This window comes from Triticum aestivum, chromosome 3A (genome assembly GCF_018294505.1).
Source record: "Triticum aestivum cultivar Chinese Spring chromosome 3A, IWGSC CS RefSeq v2.1, whole genome shotgun sequence".
NCBI classification, from domain to species: domain Eukaryota; kingdom Viridiplantae; phylum Streptophyta; class Magnoliopsida; order Poales; family Poaceae; genus Triticum; species Triticum aestivum.
The window spans coordinates 233,594,605-233,603,271 of record NC_057800.1 but is presented as its reverse complement, the minus strand read 5'-3'; positions in this window follow the sequence as shown (position 1 = coordinate 233,603,271).

Below are 8,667 nucleotides of genomic sequence, written 5' to 3'. Positions count from 1 at the left end.
TTGAACTTTTCAAATGTTTCAGACTTATGTTTCATCAAGTAGATATACCCATATCTGCCAAATCATATGTGAAGGTGAGAAAATAACGATACCCGTCGCGAGCCTCAATATTCATCGGACCACATACATCAGTATGTATGATTTCCAACAAATCTGTAGCTCGCTCCATAGTTCCGGAGAATGGTGTTTTAGTCATCTTTCCCATGAGGCATGGTTCGCAAGTACCAAGTGATTCATAATCAAGTGATTCCAAAAGTCCATCAGAATGGAGTTTCTTTAAGCGCTTTACACCAATATGACCTAAACGGCAGTGCCACAAATAAGTTGCACTATCATTATCAACTCTGCATCTTTTTGCTTCAATATTATGATTATGTGTATCACTACTATCAAGATTCATCAAGAATAGACCACTCTTCAAGGGTGCATGACCATAAAAGATATCACTCATATAAATAGAACAACCATTATTCTCAGATTTAAATGAATAACCGTCTTGCATCAAACAAGATCCAGATATAATGTTCATGCTCAACGCTGGCACCAAATAACAATTATTCAGGTCTAAAACTAATTCCGATGGTAGATGTAGAGGTAGTGTGCCGACCGCGATCACATCGACTTTGGAACCATTTCCCACACGGATCGTCACCACGTCCTTAGATAATCTTCGCTTAATCTGTAGTCCCTGTTTCGAGTTACAAATGTTAGCAACTGAACCAATATCAAATACCCATGCACTACCGTGAGCATTAGCAAGGTACACATCAATAACATGTATATCAGATATACCTTTGTTCACCTTGCCATCCTTCTTATCCGCCAAATACTTGGGGTAGTTTCGCTTCGAGTGACCAGTCCCTTTGCAGTAGAAGCACTCAGTCTCAGGCTTAGGTCCAGACTTGGGCTTCTTCACTTGAGTAGCAACTTGCTTGTCGTTCTTCTTGAAGTTCCCCTTCTTCCCTTTAACCTTTTTCTTGAAACTGGTGGTCTTGTTGACCATCAACACTTGATGCTCTTTCTTGATTTCTACTTCCGCAGCTTTTAGCATTGCAAAGAGCTCAGGAATCGTCTTATCCATCCCTTGCATATTATAGTTCATCAGAAATCTCTTGTAGCTTGGTGGCAGTGATTGAAGAACTCTGTCAATGACACTATCATCAGGAAGATTAACTCCCAGTTGAGTCAAGTGGTTGTGGTACCCAGACATTCTGAGTATATGTTCACTGACAGAACTATTCTCCTCCATCTTGCAGCTGTAGAACTTATTGGAGACTTCGTATCTCTCAATCCGGCCATTTGCTTGAAATATTAACTTCAACTCCTGGAACATCTCATATGCTCCATGATGTTCAAAACGCCCTATTCTAAGTTGTAAAGCATGGCACACTGAACTATCGAGTAGTCATCAGCTTTTCTCTACCAGACGTTCATAACAGCTGGAGTTCCTCCTGCAGCGGGTTTGGCACCTAGCAGTGCTTCCAGGACATAATTCTTCTGTACAGCAATGAGGATAATCCTCAAGTTACGGACCCAGCCCGGGTAATTGCTACCATCATCTTTCAACTTTGCTTTCTCTAGGAACGCATTAAAATTCAACGGAACAACAGCACGGGCAATCTATCTACAGCAACATAGACATGCAAAATACTATTAGGTACTAAGTTCATGATAAATTAAAGTTCAATTAATCATATTACTTAAGAACTCCCACTTAGACAGACATCCCTCTAATCATCTAAGTGATGACGTGATCCATATCAACTAAACCATGTCCGATCATCACGTGAGATGGAGTAGTTTTCAATGGTGAACATCACTATGTTGATCATATCTACTATATGATTCACGCTCGACCTTTCAGTCTTGGAGTCCCGAGGCCATATCTGCATATGCTAGGCTCGTCAAGTTTAACCCGAGTATTATGCGTGTGCAAAACTGGCTTGCACCCGTTGATGTGAACGTAGAGCTTATCACACCCGATCATCACGTGGTGTCTCGGCACGAAGAACTTTTGAAATGGTGCATACTCAGGGAGAACACTTAAACCTTGAAATTTCGTGAGAGGTCATCTTATAATGCTACCGTCGATCTAAGAAAAATAAGATGCATAAAAGATAAACATCACATGCAATCAATATTAGTGTTATGATATGGCCATCATCATCTTGTTGCTGTGATCTCCATCTCCAAAGCACCGTCATGGTCACCATCGTCACCGGCTTGACACCTTGATCTCCATCGAAGCATCATTATCGTCACGCCAACTATTGCCTCCACGACTATCGCTACCGCTTAGTGATAAAGTAAAGCAATTACATGGCTGAGGGAGTCCTGGATTAGGGGGTCTCCGGACAGCCGGACTATATCCTTTGGCCGGACTGTTGGACTATGAAGATACAAGATTGAAGACTTCGTCCCATGTCCGGATGGGACTTTCCTTGGCGTTGAAGGCAAGCTTGGCAATACAGATATGTAGATCTCCTCCCTTGTAACCGACTCTGTGTAACCCTAGCCCCCTCCGGTGTCTATATAAACCGGAGGGTTTAGTCCGTTGGAGAACATACAATCATACCATAGGCTAGCTTCTAGGGTTTAGCCTCTATGATCTCGTGGTAGATCAACTCTTGTAATACTCATATCATCAAGAACAATCAAGCAGGACGTAGGGTATTACCTCCATCAAGAGGGCCCGAACCTGGGTAAACATCATGTCCCCTGACTCCTGTTACCATCCGCCTTTGACGCATAGTTCGGGACCCCCTACCCGAGATCCACCGGTTTTGACACCGACATTGGTGCTTTCATTGAAAGTTCCACTGTGACATCGCCATAAGGCTCGATGGCCCCTTCGATCATCGGTAACGATGCAGTCGAAGGCGAGGTTTTCCTCCCCGGACAGATCTTCGAATTCGGCAGCTTCGCACTACGGGCCAATTCGCTTGGCCATCTGGAGCAGATCGAGAGCTACGCCCCTGGCCATCAGGTTAGGTTCGGAAACTTAAACTACACTGCCGACATCCGCGGAGACTTGATCTTCGACGGATTCGAGCCCAGGTCAGGTGCGCCGCACAGTCACGACGAGCATGACGTAACTCTGCCGCCAGACAATATTCGGGAGATCGCATCTGCATCTACTCCGGCCATCAATCCGGAGCAAATCGTGCCATCCGAGAGCGGAGGCATAGACCCCGCCATGGAGGTCGCACTCTCAGTGGAGATAGAGTCGGATACTGACTTCACCCCTTACGAGAGTCGTGTTGCCGAACCACTGGATTCATCTCCGGCCACGGACTCCAAGCCACTTACATCCGTGCCCGTGGAATCCGACTGGGCGCCGATCATGGAGTTCACCTCCGTGGATATCTTTCAGCACTCGCCTTTCGGCGATGTGCTAAATTCATTAAGGTCTCTCTCCTTGTCAGGAGAACCTTGGCCGAACTATGTCCGGCTAGATTGGGATGCGGACGACGAAGAAATTCGCTGCCCACCCACCACCCACATAGTAGCCACTGTCGACAATTTAACCGACATGCTCGACTTCGACTCCGAAGATATCGACAGTATGGACGACGATGCAGGAGACAAACAGGAACCACCGCCCACAGGATGCTGGACTGCCACCTCATCATATGATATATACATGGTGGATACCCCCAAAGAAGGCAATGGCGACGAGACAGCGGAAGATGACCCCTCCAAGAAGCAACCAAAGCGCCGCCGTTAGCGGCGCCGCTCTAAGTCCCGCCATAGCAAAAACAATGATAATAGCGCAAGAGAAAATAATACTCCCGACGACTCCAAAGGAAACGACGACCACACCCCGGTGGCAGAGCACAATGAAGCTGCAAGCGGCGAACATAATACGGATCCAACGTCCGAACACGACGACACCGAGGATAAACCTCATCAAGCCCCCTCTGGGGAGGAAAACAGTCCGGACGAAGATGCACACATCACCCCGGAAACGCACTTGGAGTAAGAGAACCTCCGCAGAAGGCTTATTGCCACAGCGAGGAGTCTGAAGAAGCAGAAGCAAAGGCTTAAGGCCGCACAAAATACGCTCAACAGCAGGTGGAACAAAGTGCTTGACAACGCAGAAAAGTATAGTGGAAGTTACCACACAAAGAGCTATCCCAAGCGCAAGCTACTACCTGAATTCAACGATGAGGCCTTAGAGCCCACACAGCTAAAAAATGAAACGGCTAACCGGCCAGATGAACCACCTTGTGACCGCGATAGAGCGGCTAACAAGGTCTCACATAAGTCAACACACGATCTACGTGAGGACTTGCGCCAAAAATCTGGTACGACTAGATCCATCTATGGCTCTAGGAAGCGCGCTTCGGGACAAAATCAAAACCGAATACTACAACCGTCCGAACGCCATGGCACATCCAAATACAGGGGTGCCGCACACCCCCTATGTTTCACCGATGAGGTGCTGGATCACGAATTCCCAGAAGGATTCAAACCAGTGAACATAGAGGCATACGACGGGACCACAGACCCTGGGGTCTAGATTGAGGACTTTATCCTCCATATCCATATGGCTCGCGGAGACAATCTCCATGCCATCAAATACTTGCCCCTCAAGCTTAAAGGACCAGCTCGACACTGGCTAAAAATCCTCTCCGAAAACTAAATTGGAAGTTGGGAGGAGCTCGAGGATGCTTTTTGGGCTAATTTTCAAGGGACCTATGTCCGACTGCCGGATGCAGACGATTTAAGCCATATAATTCAACAGCCCAGAGAGTCAGCCCGAAAGCTTTGGAACAGGTTTCTCACTAAAAAGAACCAAATCGTCGACTGTCCAGACGCCGAAGCCTTAGCAGCTTTCAAACACAGTGTCGAAGACGAATGGCTCGCCAGACACCTCGGCCAAGAAAAACCGAGAACAATGGCAGCCCTGACAAGCCTCATGACCCGCTTTTGCGTGGGCGAAGATAGCTGGTTAGCCCGCAGTAGCACCAGCGACCCAAGCACATACGAAGTCATGGATGGCAATGGAAAACCACGATGCAATAAAAACAAGCGTTGAAATAAGGAAGATAGCCCAGATAATACGGTGGTAAACGCCGGATTCAGGGGCTCTCGACCTGGTCAGCGGAAAAAGCCTTTCAAAGGCAGCAGAGAGGGCCCGTCTGGCCTAAACAGGATTCTTGACAAACTATGTCAGATTCATGGCACCCCTGATAAACCTGCAAACCACACCCACAGAGAATGCTGGGTCTTCAAGCAAGTTGGTAAGCTAAACGCCGAACACAATGGGGGGAGACACCAAGCGAAGATGAGGGTGAACCTCGCCAGCAAAGCACTGGAGGACAGAAAAAATTCCCACCAGAGGTTAAAATAGTAAACATGATCCATGTGACGAAGAGGAGAAGCAAACATGCACTCTCTGAGAGATAGTAGCCATAGAGCCCGTCACCCCTAGGTCCAACCCCTGGTTGGCCTACCCGATCACTTTTGATCGCAAGGATCACGCAACAAGCATCCGGCACGAAGGGTTGGCTGCCTTGGTGTTAGACCCAATAATACATGGATACCATCTCACGCGAGTCCTTATGGATGGCGGCAGTAGTCTAAATCTGATATACCAGGACACAGTCCGCAAAATGGGGATAGACCCGACACAAATACGCCACAGTAATACTACCTTCAAGGGAGTAATACCAGGCCCAGAGGACCGCTGTACGGGCTCTCTATTACTAGAGGTTGTATTCAGCTCTCCCTACAACTTCCGAAGCGAAAGGTTAACTTTCTACATCGCTCCATTCCGAAGTGGCTATCAAGCACTACTTAGAAGAGAAGCTTTCACTCATTTTAATGCAATACCGCATTACACTTCTCTCAAGCTCAAGATGCCCGGTCCACGGGGCACCATCAAAGTTAGTGGAAACACTGAGTGTTCTCTACGCGCGGAAGAATGTGCGTCAGCTTTAACAGCCGAACACTAGACGGCCTCTCCAACCAGAAAAAATGACAGGTTGTCAAGACCACGGACACGGTTAGACGAGTCCGGTGCATCACCACATACACATGAGATTGGTTTGATGGTCAAACCCTCATAGACGGTACCAGGGGCTTCCCGCGTGTAATCAGGGCTAGTCCAGCTCAAATTTGATTATCTTAAATTCTAATGGTTTATTGATAGTAACCAATTTTCTGGCACAGAAACTTTCACCTAAGTTCTTCTCTTTTATAGATGACAATCGTGCTACACCCGTCCAGGACACAGCACAACAGAGACACAGGCGCAGACGTGCAGCAGGGACCCGCTCAAAGGTTTCTTTTTAGATTAAGACCCTACGTAAACCTTTTTTACTGTCTCTTGTTGCTCACATCCTCCGGATACTCAATACAACCGAGAAGGATACTGACGTTATTGGCATGTGGCCACGTCAGGATATTGCACATACCTGGACACTCGGGGTTTATTATTAAGGGGCATTATTCCGCCCAGTATATGTTATAAAGATTGAATACCTTAGGAAGTGTTCGGCGTCGTGAGTTTGGCCTTATATGCATCAGCTCCGAATCATGTCTTTGGTCAAATGTTCGGTTTTCCCGGCTCCCATGTTTTGTTACCTTACGTTCCGCTATATCGGCTAAGGTAGCACTGGGAGAACTACTGCGATTGTGCCCTGGTTCATCCGGGTGAGCACCTTAGTAGAGAAAGCCGAAAACTGATTGTCATGATGTAGCACGAGACTGGTCAACCACTCGATAACTCAGCGGAATCTTCGGGATCCCTCCGCATTAACAAAGGGCCGTTTCCCGGTCATGTACGTACGTGCCCCATATTCGGACGAGCGCAGAAGTACCAGGGGCTATATAGTAGCCCCACCGTCAAACTCCTATGGCTAAGTGAAAGTGTTAAAGCAATATAGTCTGATTGCCTTGTCCGCTGCGCTACCACCTCCTTCATGGACCAAGACGTTGGATCAAGTGTGAATACGCGTTTTTTTGCGAACACCCCCGCATTATATGCATGGGGGCGGAAGTCGACGACTGCAAACTTTCCGGTTATATACATATATACATAAACGGCCACACAGGAGGCATCATAATACTTTCAGGCAAAAGTATAAACACAGCCTTTGTAATTCAATAAAACATTGTTTTTACAATGAGAATACATGTCACTAGAACATAATACTCTTCCGGCACTGAGCCTCTATCGAACGAGCGCCTTCAAGGACCTCTTCAAAGTAGTGCTCGGCAGCCACTCGGCCCACGGCCGAACCCTGTGTTGCAATAGTGGTGGCCTCCATCTCTGCCCACTATGTTTTGACACGGGCAAATGCCATCCGCGCACCCTCTATGCACGCCGACCTCTTCATAGCATCGATGTGCGGCACAGCACCAAGGAGTTGTTGCACTAAACTAAAGTAGCTATTCGGCCTTGGCCCTCCCGGGCATAGATGATCCACAATAGACCTCATGGCAAGCCCGGACAACCTATGGAGCTCGGCCCACTCGGCCATTCGCTCATTCAGCAGCAGCGGACACACTGGAGCTTGGAATTGCGACCAGAACAGCTTTTCCACTTCACGATCTTTTTTATCCTTGAAGTACTCTGCTGCATCAGTGGCACTTGCTGCCAAATCCACGTAGGCGTCTGCAGAACTCCATAGTTGATCAAGAGGAGCATACTTCGGATCTCCGAACTTAGTCCGCAACAAGAAGGGCTTCCCAGCCACGATATCCGCAGCTTGACGCAGCTCCTCCTTCACCGCTCTGATTTTGGAGCGGGCTTCCTTGGCTGCTACCATGGCCTTCTCCAGGTCCGTCGCCTTCGCCCGGCTTTCTTTTTCAAGAAGCTGGTAACGGTCAGCGGCATCCTTCAACTCAACAGCCATCTTGGCTATCCTTTCCTTGCTCTGGCGATGCGCGGCCTGTTCGGTCCTCAGCTCTTCGGCCGCCTTTAGGGCGGCCACATCGCTCTTCCTTACTTGTTCCTTGGCTCGGGCAAGCTCCGCCCGAAGGGACTCCACGGTGGCAGCTCCATTTGCAGTCACAACATATTAAAGATACTGACATCCTGCTCCTCTTACTATGTGTTGATCACCGGAGAAATCACTTACCCTATGCCTCGTCAAGCCACTTGTTGACAAGCACGATGTCGGCATCTGCCGCATCAAGTTGCCGCTTTAGCTCGGCAAACCCATCAGTCCGGTTGGCCACCGGAGCTTCAGCCACCTACACATAAAGGCGGTCTGGTTATTACCTGGGACTATGATCCTCTGTTTTTCGCCATTTTCGACGGCAACCAGAATCTCAGGGGCTACTATCTGCATAGGACACACCTAACGTGTGCGGTACTGTAAAAAACATACACTATTTCACGTACCTCAAAGCCTTTCAGCAGACTCATAAAAGCTTCATGCAATCCGCTCTCAGCGGATGAAATCCTTTCAATTACCGTACCCATTAGTGTATGATGCACTTCTGAGATGGCCGCTTTCTCCAGAAGATCCTTCACTGCGTCCGACCGCATACTGTACGGTTCCGGACTCTTTCTATCGCTCTCTTCAGGAGCCGAATACTGAGGACTCCGGGTGGCCAAGGATTACCCTCTGGCCTTGGCGGATCAGGAGAAACCCTCTACGATGACACTTCAGGGTCGGCCGCCTCATGAGGGAGGGTGGCAGGGGGAGGTGT